General features: G+C 52.1%; 1 protein-coding gene across 5 annotated transcripts in view; it reads right to left on the reverse strand.

Annotated features, from left to right (window-relative positions):
• Positions 1–13596, reverse strand: part of GDPD5 (glycerophosphodiester phosphodiesterase domain containing 5) — an 87413-nt gene that overhangs the window by 51433 nt on the left and 22384 nt on the right. For 3 of the 5 annotated variants that reach the window (XM_037038382.1, XM_037038378.1, XM_037038379.1), the window contains one exon: positions 294–376. The exons of 1 other annotated variant lie outside the window; for it this stretch is intronic. The gene's annotated coding sequence lies outside the window, so the exon portion shown is untranslated. Of the gene's footprint in view, positions 1–293; positions 377–475; positions 498–13596 lie in introns of those variants that run through there. One more of the 5 variants, XM_037038380.1, reaches the window with a different exon arrangement.

Consider the following 13596-nt stretch of genomic DNA (forward strand, 5'->3'; position numbering starts at 1 on the left):
ACCACTAGTGGCACTGTGGGCTGCTGTGAAGATTAAATGAGCTAATACACGTAAGGGGCTTAGGTAAGTAGAGGAGCACTGGAGTAAGCAAGAGACAACTCTGCTCTGAGCTTCAGATTTTTCTTGCCTGTAAAGTAGGACAATAGCCCCCATTCTTCCTGCTGTTTTCTGTAAACTGCAGGGTGCTGCCCCTAGGTGAGAGGTAGATAATTGTTTTTGAACCCAGTGGGCTGCTCTGTATCGCATGTCTCTAACTTCTTTCTCCCTGACTCCTCCTTTTCTTTTTTCTTTACCTGGAAGAAGGCACCAGTGGCTGTGAGCTGGGCTCCCAGAGGTGTCCTGTCAGGGACTTGGTGATGTCACTTCACTGGGAGAGCTGTGGGGACAAGGGGACAGACCCAGTCAGATCACTCAGCAGTTATTCTGCCTTTTCCCCTTCCACCTGACCCCCAGGGAGCTCCTACCCTGTGCCCACCTGGTGCTGAGTGTGCTCAGGGACGGGTCACATCTAGTCCCTGCCCTGGAGAAGCCACTGAGCTGGGGGAGCCAAAGAGACACACATGATCCATTTGTGGGCCATGAGACCCCCCACACACAATCCTCCCTCCACACATGCTAACCACAGACCAGCTTCAACCCCAAACCAAGTACATTCTGCTCCCTGAACCATTTCTCCTCCCCTACCCCAGACCCCAGGACCCAGCCAGCCTAGGATGAAACCCAGGGCGGTGCCCAGCTGCTGGAGTGGAGGGCAGAGGCTCTTCCCTGCTGCCCAGGGACCTGCTTCTCCAGAGATAGCTGCCAAAGCAGCTGTTCTAAAGCAGCCACAGAGGGAGGGCTGGTGGGCTGGAGGCGGGATCCAGGGCACCGCAATTATGTGGCTTACTCTGACTCATGCACCACCTCCCCCATCACCAGCTCTTGCAGCCCGCTGGACAGCCCTTCTGCCCAGGAACTGCAAGGAGAGATGGGCCATGGGCCGAGGAGAGAGGAGAAAAGGGAAGGGGGTTCCGGGTCAGACTGCAGAGGATGCTGCCACATTGCCTTTTAGGGGACACAGGCTGGCAGGCTCAGGAGCCTGCCTAGGTCACCCAGAGTGTCAGAGACAGGGCAAGAGCTGGGGCCCAGGTTTCCTGGTGCTTTGCAGGCTTCAGGGAGGTGGTGGCTCAGGCCTGTGCCCAGCATGAGAATTCTCTTCAATCCAATTAGGCCCCAGAGCCACACATGGGAAAGGAATACACATGCAAGACTCACCCCTGGATAGAAAGGGAGCCGAGCTGGATTCAGAGACAGCTCGGAAATGACATCCAGCTACTGACAGATTCCTGTGGCACTCCCAGCCCTGCATCTCTCCACCTCCACCCCCCCCCCCGCCCCAGGTTTCTCATGATGCCCTGAGAGTACTGTTCAGTAACAGTATTTACTGTTACTGTACTTTACACTTTACAAAACATACTTATTTCCTTCATCTCCCACAGTGACCCTAAGACCTGAGTGACAGAGGGAATATATTCAACACAGCAGGGCATCTCAGATTTTAATGTGCAAACGAACCACCTGGAGATCTTGTCCAAATGCAGTCAGGTGCAGTAGGTCGAGGCTGGGGTCTGAGACTCCACATTTCTGACAAGCTCCTGAGTGATGTTGATGCTGCTGGTCCAGGGACCACATTTTGAGTAGCAAGACCATCCTTGTTAACAGCGGGGGTGCTGGGGTCAGACTGTGTAAGTTACAATCTTGGCTGTTACTGTGTGACCTTAGGCTAGTTACTGATCCTCTCTGTGCCTAAATCTCCTTAGGTATACATAAAGAACTCACACAACTCTACTCCAGGAAGACAAACCACCTAATTAAAAAATGGGCAAAGGACCTGAACAGACACTTCTCCAAGGAGGACATACAGAGGGCCCAGAGACATATGAAAAGATGCTCAGTATCACCAGCTATCAGGGAGATGCAAATCAAAACCACAAAGAGATACCACTTCACACCAGTCAGAATGCCCATCATAAACAAATCAACAAGCAACAAGTGTTGGAGAAGTTGTGGGGAAAAGGGAACCCTAGTGCACTGTTGGTGAGAATGCAGACTGGTGCAAGCCACTGTGAAAAACAGTATGGAATTTCCTCAGAAAACTAGAAATGAAACTGCCTTTCGACCTGGTAATTCCACTGCTAGGATTATATTCTAATAACCCTGAAACACCAATTCAAAAAAAGCCTATGCACCCCAATGTTCCTAGCATCATTATTTACTATAGCCAAATGCTAGACGCAGCCTAAGTGCCCATCAGTAAACATGTGGATCAAAAAAACTGTGGTACATTTACACAATGGAATTCTACTCAGTAGAGAGAAAGAAGCTCCTACCCTTTGTGACAGCATGGATGGAACTAGAAAGCATTATGCTAAGCGAAACAAGCCAGGTAATAAAAGAGAAATAACCCTACAATCTCACCTGTTAGTGGAACCTAATCAACAAAACAAACAAGTAAGCAAAATATAATCAGAAAAACTGAAATAAAGAACAAACTGATAGTAACTAGAGAGGAGGGTGGGAAAGGAATAATAGTGGATAATGGGGAGGGACCATCAAGGAACATGTATGACAGAAGCATGGACAAAGCCAAAGGGGGTGGATTTGAGGGTGGGAGGCAGGGATGGGTGGGGCGAGGGGTGTGGTGGGGTGAAAATGGAAACAAATGAACTTCAACAATAATTTTAAAATACCCTTATGTATAAAGTAATAATAATACCTACCCCCATGTGATATGAGGATTAAAGTATGTACAATGACTAAAGTGATTATTACTTCAACACATTAAATGGAGCCTCTGAGAGGCAGACACAGGCAGCAAAGGAGGCAAAGCCAGAATTCAAACCCAGTTCTCCTACTGTAAATCCTGTGATACCAAGCTGCCACAAAATGCCATAGCCAGCAAACACCCCCAGCACCCCCTCCTTTAGACAGACATGGGCACTGAAGCGTGGAGAGGGGCAGAGGACTGACAGATCACCAAAAGCTGGGGTCAGAAATCCAAGTCCCTGACTCCTGGCCTGGTGTGCTATCACCCTTCACTGTCCTGCAAGGAAGAGACAGTGTCACCAATTCGCCCTGAGGCGTCCCAGCTCTGCTGTCCCACCTGGAAGCCTGGAGAGGAAGGCTGCCCCCACGCCACGTGGGCCGAGTTCCCAGCTCTGTCGGAGTCTCGCCCACCAGGCTAGGTGAGGAGGACAGGCTAGCATCGTCCTTCCAGCTCCACATCCTACCTCCAGTCTGTGGCACTGCTCAGTGTCAGGGTCACCCCGTTGGAGTCTCAGGCAGAGGGTGGCACAGCCTGGGCCTGCCTCCACCCCCACCGTGGCTTCCCAACACGGGGCCAGTGGGAGCCTGAGTCACTTGAAGGAAGTGCTCAGCCTCCAACAGGAAGTGACTCTTCGAGCGGAAACCCCCTGTAGGATCTCCCCAGGGCCCTGGGCTGGGGGGCCTGGGCAGCCTAGCGTGATGGAGGAAAGCCGACTGGGATGTAACAACACCCATTCAGATTCTACCTGGAACTCACACTCGGCACCCATTCTCCGCACTGTGAAACCTCGCAGGGGGGCTTCCCTGCTGTGCGTCAGTATCCTTCTCTGAGCCCCAGTCCCTCAGCTGTGGGGTCATGGAGCTGCACTACAGGACTATCATGGCCTGGCATTCTATGATGAAAGGAAAAACTGGAGGAAGTGAACATGGGTTTTAAATGAATGAACAAATGCATGTATGAATGAAAAGTATGAGTGAATGCAGATGTCTAGATTTGAACGCCGGCTGCATATGAACACCGGATGGGCTCCGGCCATCCTTGACCCTGAACTAGAATTAAGTGGGTTGAAAATTCATTATTTTACTTGTTTTTATTCATCTTCCTCAAATGTATGTATGGCTTACATTTAATTCAATGTTTAACACTAGAAGTGTTTTGGGGCTCTATTGGCAAGTTTAGTGATGTTTCTGTGACCAGAAATATGCCATAGGAACTTAACCCTTGTTTATCTCAACTGGCCCGTGGTAAAAGTGGCTTTAATATTTCATTTCACTTAAAGTGGCGGTTTCCAAGAACCCGTGAACAGCCCTGAGGACTTAACCTTTTCCACTTCCCAGTCATGCTGAGCATCCTTTATTGACTGACTGACCGATTGGTGGGGCAGGGGAGAGCTTCCCCCCATCCTCATCTGCGGTTCTAGACACACTCATGAGTCAGTGTGGTCACTCACAGCAAATGCACGTGGCAGCGGAGGGGCGCCTTATGGCACAGCAGTCCCTCCTCGGCTGCGGTTTCACCTTCTGTGATGTTTCAGTTACCTCTGGTCAACCATGGTCCACAATTATTAAATAAAAAGTTCCAGAAGTAAGTAATTCTTGAGGTTTTTAAAAAGATTTTATTTATTTATTTTTAGAAAAAGGGGAAGGGAAAGAAAAGGAGAGGGAGAGAAACATCAATGTGTGGTTGCCTCTCGCATGGCCCCCAACCCAGGTATGCGCCCTAACTGGGAACTGAACTAGCAACCCTTTGCTTCACAGTCCGGTGCTCAATCCACTGAGCCACATCAGCCAGGGCCAGTTCTTATGTTTTAAACTGAACTCCATTCTCAGTAGTACGGTGAAATCCCACACCATCCTGCTCATCTGGCCCTGGACACTGATCGTCCCTTTGTGCACGCTTTGTTCACACTGTGTACGCTCGCTCCCTAGCCTCAGCTGCCTGGTAGCCGTCTAGTTATCGATCAACTGTCACAGTATCAAAGTGCTTGTGCTACAGTAGCCCTTATTTTACTTAATAATGGCCTCAGTGCAAGAGCAGTGATGCTGGGAATTCAGATTTTCCAAAAAGAAGCCAGCAGGTGCTCCTTTAAGTGAAACGGTGAAAGTTCTCAACTTAATAAAAAAAGGAAAAAAATTATGCTTTATGCTAGCTTGCTGAGAGAGAGACCACATTCACATAACTTTTAGTACAGTATATTGTTATAACTATTCTATTTCATTATTGGCTATTGTTATCAATCTCTTAGTGTGCCTAATTTGTAAATTAAACTCCATCACAGGTATGTATGTATAAGAAAACACACAGTAAACACGACTGAGCCCGGAACTTGGGATTTGAAAAACATCTCGTGGGTATAAGTGGACCCACACAGTTCAAATCTACGTTGTTCCAGGGCCAACTACATCTCCCACCCGCAGGAGGGAACCTGCATGTGTGGAGGGCCGACTCCACTTACGCGTGGATTTGTGTTTGCACGGGGTTGTGCCCCGAATCCTCAAGTTGTTTGAGGTCAGTTGCATAGGGTTTGGAGCTATCTCTGGTGTCAGGCCCCCCCACTTGGGGGTCTTGGACTATGACCCCTGTGGATAAGGGGGGCGACTGTCTTTAACAACTCACATCACTCAGGTTGATGTAGTGTGAAGCATGACACCAGTTCCTCCCATCGGCCACTGGATGAACCTTAAACACCGGAACTGTCCATAGTTTGATATTTACAAACCCTTCAAAACTCTGAATACCTGATCTGTATTTTTTTTCAAACATAGGGTCTTTTTTTAAAAGATTTTATTTATTTATCTTTTAGAGGGGAAGGGAAGGAGAGAGGGAGAGAAATATCAATGTATGGTTGCCTCTCATGCATTCCCTGCTGGGAACTGGCCTGCAGCCCAGGCATGTGCCCTGACTGGGAATCGAACCATGCTCCTTTGGTTCGCAGGCCCACACTCAATTTGCTGAGCTACACCAGCCAGGGCTGATCTCTATTTAAATAATTTTATTTTAAATCTCATCTGTGTACACTGTGATTTGTATAGTTTTAATTTCCACAATATTTTCAAGAAAAATAATTTTTGAAAATATAAATTTTCCTTTCCTTACATTTACTTTGATTTACATTTTTCATGTAAATATATCCAAATTTCATACTCCTTAAATACAATTGCATTATATTTTTTGATCCTTTAGATTATTACCATCAAAATTTTCAAATGATGTGAAAACCTTGATTATAACAACATAATCATAGTGCTCTTGCTAAAATGAAAACAATAAAATATATTTTATGAAATAATGTATGAACTATAAGTCCTATTACTCCTCTGAACATCACCAGCCCACCACCAAAACACCCAGATGTATAATAATAATTAAATTCAATCTTTCTTGATATTTTTGTCACTTTCAGTCATATAAAACCATAACTCTACATCTATATTTCATTTTACATTATGAAGGTATATTTGCCAAGGTGTGAACATCAAACTGTTTTATTTTAAAGTTTCAAATACATGACAAAGACACAGGGGCCTCTATTTGTATTTTTATCCCAGGCTCTGTAAATTTCGGGCCAGGCCTGCCTGCTGGCTCTGACTTCCGCGGGGCCCAGGCCACCTGCATGGGGCCTTTCGCCTTGCTGAGCTTCCAGCCAGCCCTGTCCTCCCCAGAGTCTGCCTGTTAGAAAGCACTTTACACATGGAATGTCTGTCCTCTTGCTGCTCAGATGGGGCCTTAAGTCCAGAGCAACTCGAATGCCTGCAGGGGCAGTGACCATGACCTGACTGGCATCTCTCACAGACTGGGTGCTCCTTCAAGTCCCTTGACCTCCAGCACCATCTGCAAAGGGGCCGCCAGGCTGGCCGCCCCCGCAGTCGGGCTCAGTGGGTGACCTCTGGCGTCACAGCTGTTTATCTCTTCCTCTGCACCCCTACTCAGTCCGCCTCTACCCAGCCCCCTATGCTCCCCCTTACTCTGGGCCTACTGGTCACAGCGACCAGCTTCAGGCTAAAGCCCAGAATGTATCCACAGCCCCCTACCATCTGAGCTGACAAATCTCCACATTCCCTGCCCAACACCCTTTCTTCTTCATGAAGAGCTCCCAGAGGACAGAAGCTAGGTTCTGCAGGGGGCAGGGGCATTAAGGAGAGAGCAGGAGGCAGACAGCCAGGAGATCTGGGCAGTGGAAGGCAGGCCAGCCTCCTCTCTAGGCTCAGAGTCTTCCTTTGCCAGATGGGAATTCTGCAGCCGGCCCCGACTGCCTCACGGGATGACTAGAAGAGCCCAGTGATCAGGACACAACAGAGCTTTGTAAACTGCCAAGTGCTGAACCGTGTGATCAGGGCTTAACTCCATCTCCCGGTGTTTCCTGCTTGGCTGGGCGCATGCAGAGTTACCTGCGACAACGCTGCCCACATTTTAGAGAGGGCTGGCCATAGCCCCTTACAGGGCTGAGACACAGTCTGTTCTCTCACTCACTACTCTTAGCCTCCCATTAATTGCAACACATTCTACAGACAGCAAAACAGAGGCTCTCGGGGCACAGCTAAGCAAGTGGCAGGGCCAGGATTCATATTCTGACTCCCCAACCAATCCAGGTGACACAAATCCAGCCACCATTACACATTTCCTAAGTTCACTTGTGTGCCCAGAGAGGCCCTGGTGCCCTGGTGGACAGAGAGAGTGTCTGCTGAAGAAGCCTATGGTCTCCATGGTGCACAGATGACAGCCAGAGCCTGCAAACAACGGAGGTTGGGGAGGCACGTGAGAGGGTCTTGCTGGTGAACCAAAGCCATCTTCCAGGCTACCTCTACAGGGATGAACCCCAGGCAGCAATAAATACCTGGGAGTGAGCCAACTTGTTCCCCCTCCACCCACTATCCTGCCCAGCCACGCCTTGCCTGCTCGGGGGCCACCACCATATGTCCGCCCTTCCCCCTGGGTCTGCCGGTCCCCCGGGCTACAGGATAAGGCACAGCCTTATTATGGACTAGACATTAGGCCTGGAGAAAGCAGGACCCTGCCCAGCTGAGCGAAGAACCCCTTACAGAGCAGGCGCTTCATAAATGGTTGCCAGAGGAGCTGATGACTAAGTAGCGGTGACTGACCACGCAGGTGCCTGGTTCTGTTCGTCCTGGCCACTACAGGGTTATGCACAGGAATTAATACCACGTTGGAATCATCTGATTTAGGTGAGAGCACACAAAGCTTTGGCTAGAAACCCGGGGTATGCAGCCTCAGAGAGGGAAGGTAAGGTGGCCAAGGTTAAGCAGCACATGATGGAGTCTGGACCAGAACCCAGGCCTGTCAGGATCTACAGAGCTAAACGCCCAGAGGCCTGAGTGGGGAGGCCGGATTATGAGTGACATTCCTTGTGACATCATGGGGTGTGGGGAGGCAGGAGAAGGGTTGGGTCAAATTCCACCAGGGCCGACCCAGGCTGACATCACCAGTTCAAGTGGTCAGAGTCCTGGAAGCACAACTTCCATTTGTTCATTCCTGGGGTACACAGACGGACACAAGTTCCATAAACGATCCCTGAGCACCTTCTATGGAAAAAGCCTGGGGAACGCAGCGGGGTAGGCTGGGCTGGGAAGGGAAGAAGAGCCCAATTCAGCTGAGCTGGGGGTGGGCCCCAGAGCCTCAATTTCTTCCACGGCGCTCAGTGCCTCCGTGGCCCTTACTTAACCTCTGCTCTTGAGCCCCGTGCCATCCCCTGCTCTTCACCAACCCACGCTGGGCTGTAGATGCTGAGCTGGGGGTGTGCAAAGGGAGACGCCTCTGGAGGGGCTGCGGCAGGCACCAGACCAGCCCTGGCAGAGTGGGAGAGGCCTCCTGCAGCCGTCATAGGAAGAACCTGGGAGCTGGGGCCCAGTCTGCCTGCTGGGGAGCTCTGTGGGGTTCTGCCTCTAGAAGCCCAGAGACACTGAGTAGCCAGGGTAGGGGCAGCAATGGGGTCACAGGGAAGCTCTCAGAGGCCGTGTCTCTCGCTGATCACATGATCCTGGGACCCCCATTCTGCACTCCGCCTCCGAATAGGTGAGAAGAGCTGTCAGTTACAGATGCTTCCTCTGTGCCAGGTTCTGCACAACCAGCAGTGTACACACTTTACCACAGAGAATCTGCACACTCCTCCACAGGAGAGGCCTCTGTCAGCCGCACCCAGGTCTCTTGGGACCTGTTTACCATTCTGGGGCACACTGGCTTGTGTGGTCCTGTCCACGGCCAATGCCTGTGGCGGCGTGTGAGGGGGCTGCCTTCAGGCTCTTAGAATCCCCTTGGCTGAGGCCCGACAATCTCCCAGGGCCCCCTTTACCAGTGACCTGGCGGGGGGGGGGGCGGGGGGCTGAGCTGTCCAGCACCCTTGCCCCTGGCAGCCAGGTCTGGCTCCGTGTCTGCAGAGCTCTGGGGGCTGAGCCAAGTTCCCCTTGAGGGGCTTGGCTTGAAGTCACACTCTTGCTTCTCTTTCTGGTTCTTTTTCCTACTCCTTAGCAGTTTCTTTTTCTTTCCTGGACAACTTCTCTTGTGAATCATCCCGACACAAATCCTGGTCTCTGGGTCTGCTTCTGTATCACCCAGCCTACAAGGTCGGTGCCGTTAATTTTCTCACATCAGGGATGAGGGAAGCGAGGCTCAGAGACAGCTGTCCGAGATCCCTGGTGGCAAGATTCGAACTGAGTCAGCCCAGAGCGAAGCCTGACCCCGTCCGCCACTAGCACCACTGCAGCCTGTTTACATCTGCGGACGCTTTGCTCCTGGCCATCTGAGCCGACTTGCTTTCTGTCTTTTTTTAATTGGAAGAAAAGCCGGAGAACCGGTGGATGAGCGGAGGGGGATGACTAAGTGTTCAGATTCCTCTGTTGGCTCCGACCCTGTTTTGGTCAGTCCTGTGAACCAGGGCGGGCCTGACATTCTGGGAATGCAGGGGGACTTCAAACCAACTTCATGAAAACAAGTTGTAAAAACACTGGCCACCACTCAAAGGGGCCGGCTGATTGGCGTGGCTCCACAGAGCTGGGTTGAACAAGTTCACCAGAAGGGAACGCACAGCAGGAAAGACTAAGGTAGACCCAGAGGAAGAACTTCCCGGTAACCGGGAGCTGAGCCCAGGGATGGAGCTGGGCGTGGCCTCTTCGGAATCAGACCAAGCCATGTGCAGACATTCCCAGGACTTTCTTGTTGGAAGCTTTATGAAGCCACTTCAGTGAGCATTGGAGGCACAGAACCACTGCAGGCCAACCTTGCCAGGCCCAGAGTGTCTATCACTAACCCGAAACCTAGTCTATTGATGAGGATGTTCTGACTTTGAGCGGCTGCTGCCTCCTAGGAGGTCCAAAGTCTCCACAGGCAGGGGCCCTGGAGCCTGTCAGAGCTCAGGGCAGGGCAGAGGGCCTCTGTACCACCTCTTCTGCCCCCTGCTTTCCACAACCATCCCTCCAGGAAGAGCCACCTCCTCCAGGAGCCTTCCCTGATGCAGAGGCCCACGCAAGTGTTTATAGATGAGACCTGCCCCACCCCTCCTACCTCCTCTCCAGGCGGCACTAAACAGGCCAGGCCTCAGCCAGTGTGTCCCCTCCACCCCCGCCAGCACTCCCTTTCTCTCCCCTCTCTTCCCAAGTTCTCAAACGTTGTCTACACTCACGCCCCATTCCCTCTCTCCCTCCCACCGCTGTGAAATCAAGTGCCCTCCGTTCCCACCGAGCTCACTCATGGCCTCCAGGGAGTGAGCTCACTGCACAGTTCTCAGTCCTCCCCCGACACTGGGGACCTAGCCTTCCCTTGATGACTTCCAGGCCACCTGCTGCTCTGATTCCCATACCCTCTCCCACTGCCTAAGCCAGCCCCTCTCTCTGCCCAGGCCCCCTGCTGCTGCTCTTTATCCTAAGCCCTGCTCCCTCCCTTGCCCTTCGCACTCTCCTTGGACCATATCATTCATCACCCTTGTCTCTGCCCAGCCCAAGCTCAAGGCTGCATATCCAATGAACCTCTGGACATCCCACAGGTATCTCATGCCCACAGGGTCCAACTGGGAATCCATCACATTCCCTAAACCTGCTCCTCTCCCTCCCCCCATCGCAAGCTACCTCCATTCTCCCAGGCTTCCAGGCCTGGAAGATGGGAATAACCCTCCCCACCTCCCCAAATTCCAGCCAGCCCCAAGCCCTGTTCTGTTCTCCTGCGCCTTCCCTGCATCCCCCACCAAACAACCCTCCAGTCCCCTCTGGGAAGCCTTCCTTAACTCTCCTGTCAGACTCGGGCATGCCTGTTCCTGTTTCTGTGTGCCCCGCACAGCCCTCTGGTCACCAGCCATGAGGGTGTCAGCAGTACACCCCTCAGCCCGGGCTGCCCCCAGAAGGGCAGGGGTGGTATGGGATCTGACTCGGTTCCCTGCACCCAGCCTGGGCTTGGTACAGAGAGGCCTCTAGGAAGGTTCCCAGATCTGAGAAGCTGTGTTTCTGCTGAATGTGCTCCACTGGTGAGGTCTGTCTGCATCTCCCCTCGGCCCACAGCCCCGCACCCCCCAGGGCAAGGGTAGTCTCTTTGCTCTTCCCCTCCTCAGGGCTAAGACCACAGGAGAGCTTAGTTCCCTTTTAGAGACACTGTAACCTATCATTGACAAGGAGCTCGATGGGACCTGGAGGGAAACAAGGGTCCCCCTCACCATGTGTGCGCATGCACACACTCAAATATTCACACACAGGCAGACATGCACAAGTACACAGAGCACAGGCTCACAGACAGACCCAGGTAAATACACACACACACACACACACACACACACACGGGCACAGGGCACAAGCACATGGGCTCAGAAGGGACACACAGGTGTGCAGACAGCTGCACAGGAGCGCAGCATCCTGAAAGGGGCACGGACATGGGCCGCTGCCTCCTGCAGGGCACCATCCTCCCTGGGTGTCACGGGCTCCAGGAGTTAAGATTGGCTTGGCCGGAGCTCAGGGCTGCCTCTCAGGGATGCAGGGCAGCGGGGAGGGGAGAGGGAACGGCAGCCCCCGGGACGGGGCCCAGTCTGCTTCAGCCCTGCCTTCCTCTCAGTTTCCACAAACTCTCCCTCTAAGAAGCCCTCCCTCATCATGCTCTCCCTCTCAGTGCTAGGGCACAAGACTGCCCCCAAAGGGGATCCTGGCTGAAGCTCACCTTGATCTTTCCCTTGGGCCCCTTCTCACATGCGAGGGGAGGGCTGTATCTGCCCAGTCACAGCTCAGAGCGTTTAGGTTCGAGATTCCTCCCTTTTCCCAGCCCTAGGCCCGACTTGCCTCCAAATCACAGCTCAAATGTCCCTTCCAAGTGACCCTTGGCACTTCCCTTTCCCAGGCATCAGGGAGATAAAACTCAGCCCTAGCCAGTTCATCTAATCCTCAGGACAGCCCTGCTGGGCTCTGGGTTCTCATACTCCTTTTACAGATGAGGAAACCATGGCCTGGATAGACAAGGCGAGTTTCCCAGGCCCACACAGCTGCTAAGCTCTTCTTTCCTTTCCTTGAAATCATGTTCCCAGCCACACCTCCCTCTGGAGGGAGCACTGCCTTTTAAGGGTAGCTGGGAGGAGGCTTTAGGTGGAGTGTAGGTGGAAGCTCTGACACAGGCACCCTGCCCCTCAACAGCACCCATTTGCACCTGACTTGGAGGCAGCCCCGAATGTTTGAGGCTGGCTGCTTTATCGTGGGATTTGGAGCAAGTCACTGAGCCTCAGTGTCCCCACCTGTGATATGAAGGGAGGTGGATATCACAACCCTCAGGATCTGCTCCGTATGGACCCTGCAAGACTGCAGAGTAGGGACGGGTGTTGGAAAGGGAGACTGTTAGGGGTTCGGGAGCTATTCTGCACAGACAGGGCTGGGGGCGGAGGCGAAGACCCTGCCTGCTAACCCAGAGCTGGCTGTCAGGCTCCTCCAGACCCAGCCTTCCCAGGCAGTCGCCCTCCAACCTTCTACCTTCTCATGCAGGCGAGCTGGTCTGAGCGAAGAAAAGTCACAAAGTACCCAACACTAGAAGCGGAGGGAAAGCAAGCCAGGATGGGTATGCATAGCACATGCAAAGCTGATGCAAATACCCCAGGCAAACACCTGAGTTTCAGCCCCTTGACTCCTAACCTCTCCCTGTGCCCCCCCAAGTCCACTCCCTGTTCCCCCTTAAGTCCAGTACCTCCCCAAGTCCTGCTGATCCCGTTTAGCTCCCCATTAGGGCACCCCAGTCTTTCACATAGCTGCCTAAGAAATAGTTAAGGACTCCCTGGGACCTAGGGGATCAAACCTCATATGCAAAAAGCTTTTCTCATCTGGGCCTCAATCACCTTCCTGACCTACCCCTGCTCCTCACAGGGAAACAACAGCCCTCTGGAGCTAAGTCCCTGACCCAGGACTTCTACTGAACAACCCTGCACCCCACTGACACAGCAAGTTCTCTCTGCAAGAGATGCCTTCCCACTTGTCTCTGTTGGTGAACTCCTACAGATCCCTCAACACCCAAGTAGAAAATGCTGTGGTTCAGTGAATCAGCTTCTGTAGCAGGAGTCAGGTAAATCACACATGCTCAAAATTACCGTGACTTTTGACTGCATATGCAACCACCACTTATATACGATGCCTGTTCTAGACAGTTCCCATGTTTTGACTCCTCTGATTCTAAGAACAGGGGCAGACTGTATTTCCAAACACGTTTCCCTTCCCTCTGGCTCTTCTTACAATGTAACTCTGACACTCTTCTCATGCACGGGCAAGGTTCGTGTTCCCCCCACGTGAATCTGGGGTTAGGAACAAACGACTGAAGTAATACCACAA

Source organism: Sturnira hondurensis, unplaced genomic scaffold, assembly GCF_014824575.4.
Source record: "Sturnira hondurensis isolate 20B ecotype Veracruz unplaced genomic scaffold, ASM1482457v3 Scaffold0024385, whole genome shotgun sequence".
Taxonomy (NCBI): domain Eukaryota; kingdom Metazoa; phylum Chordata; class Mammalia; order Chiroptera; family Phyllostomidae; genus Sturnira; species Sturnira hondurensis.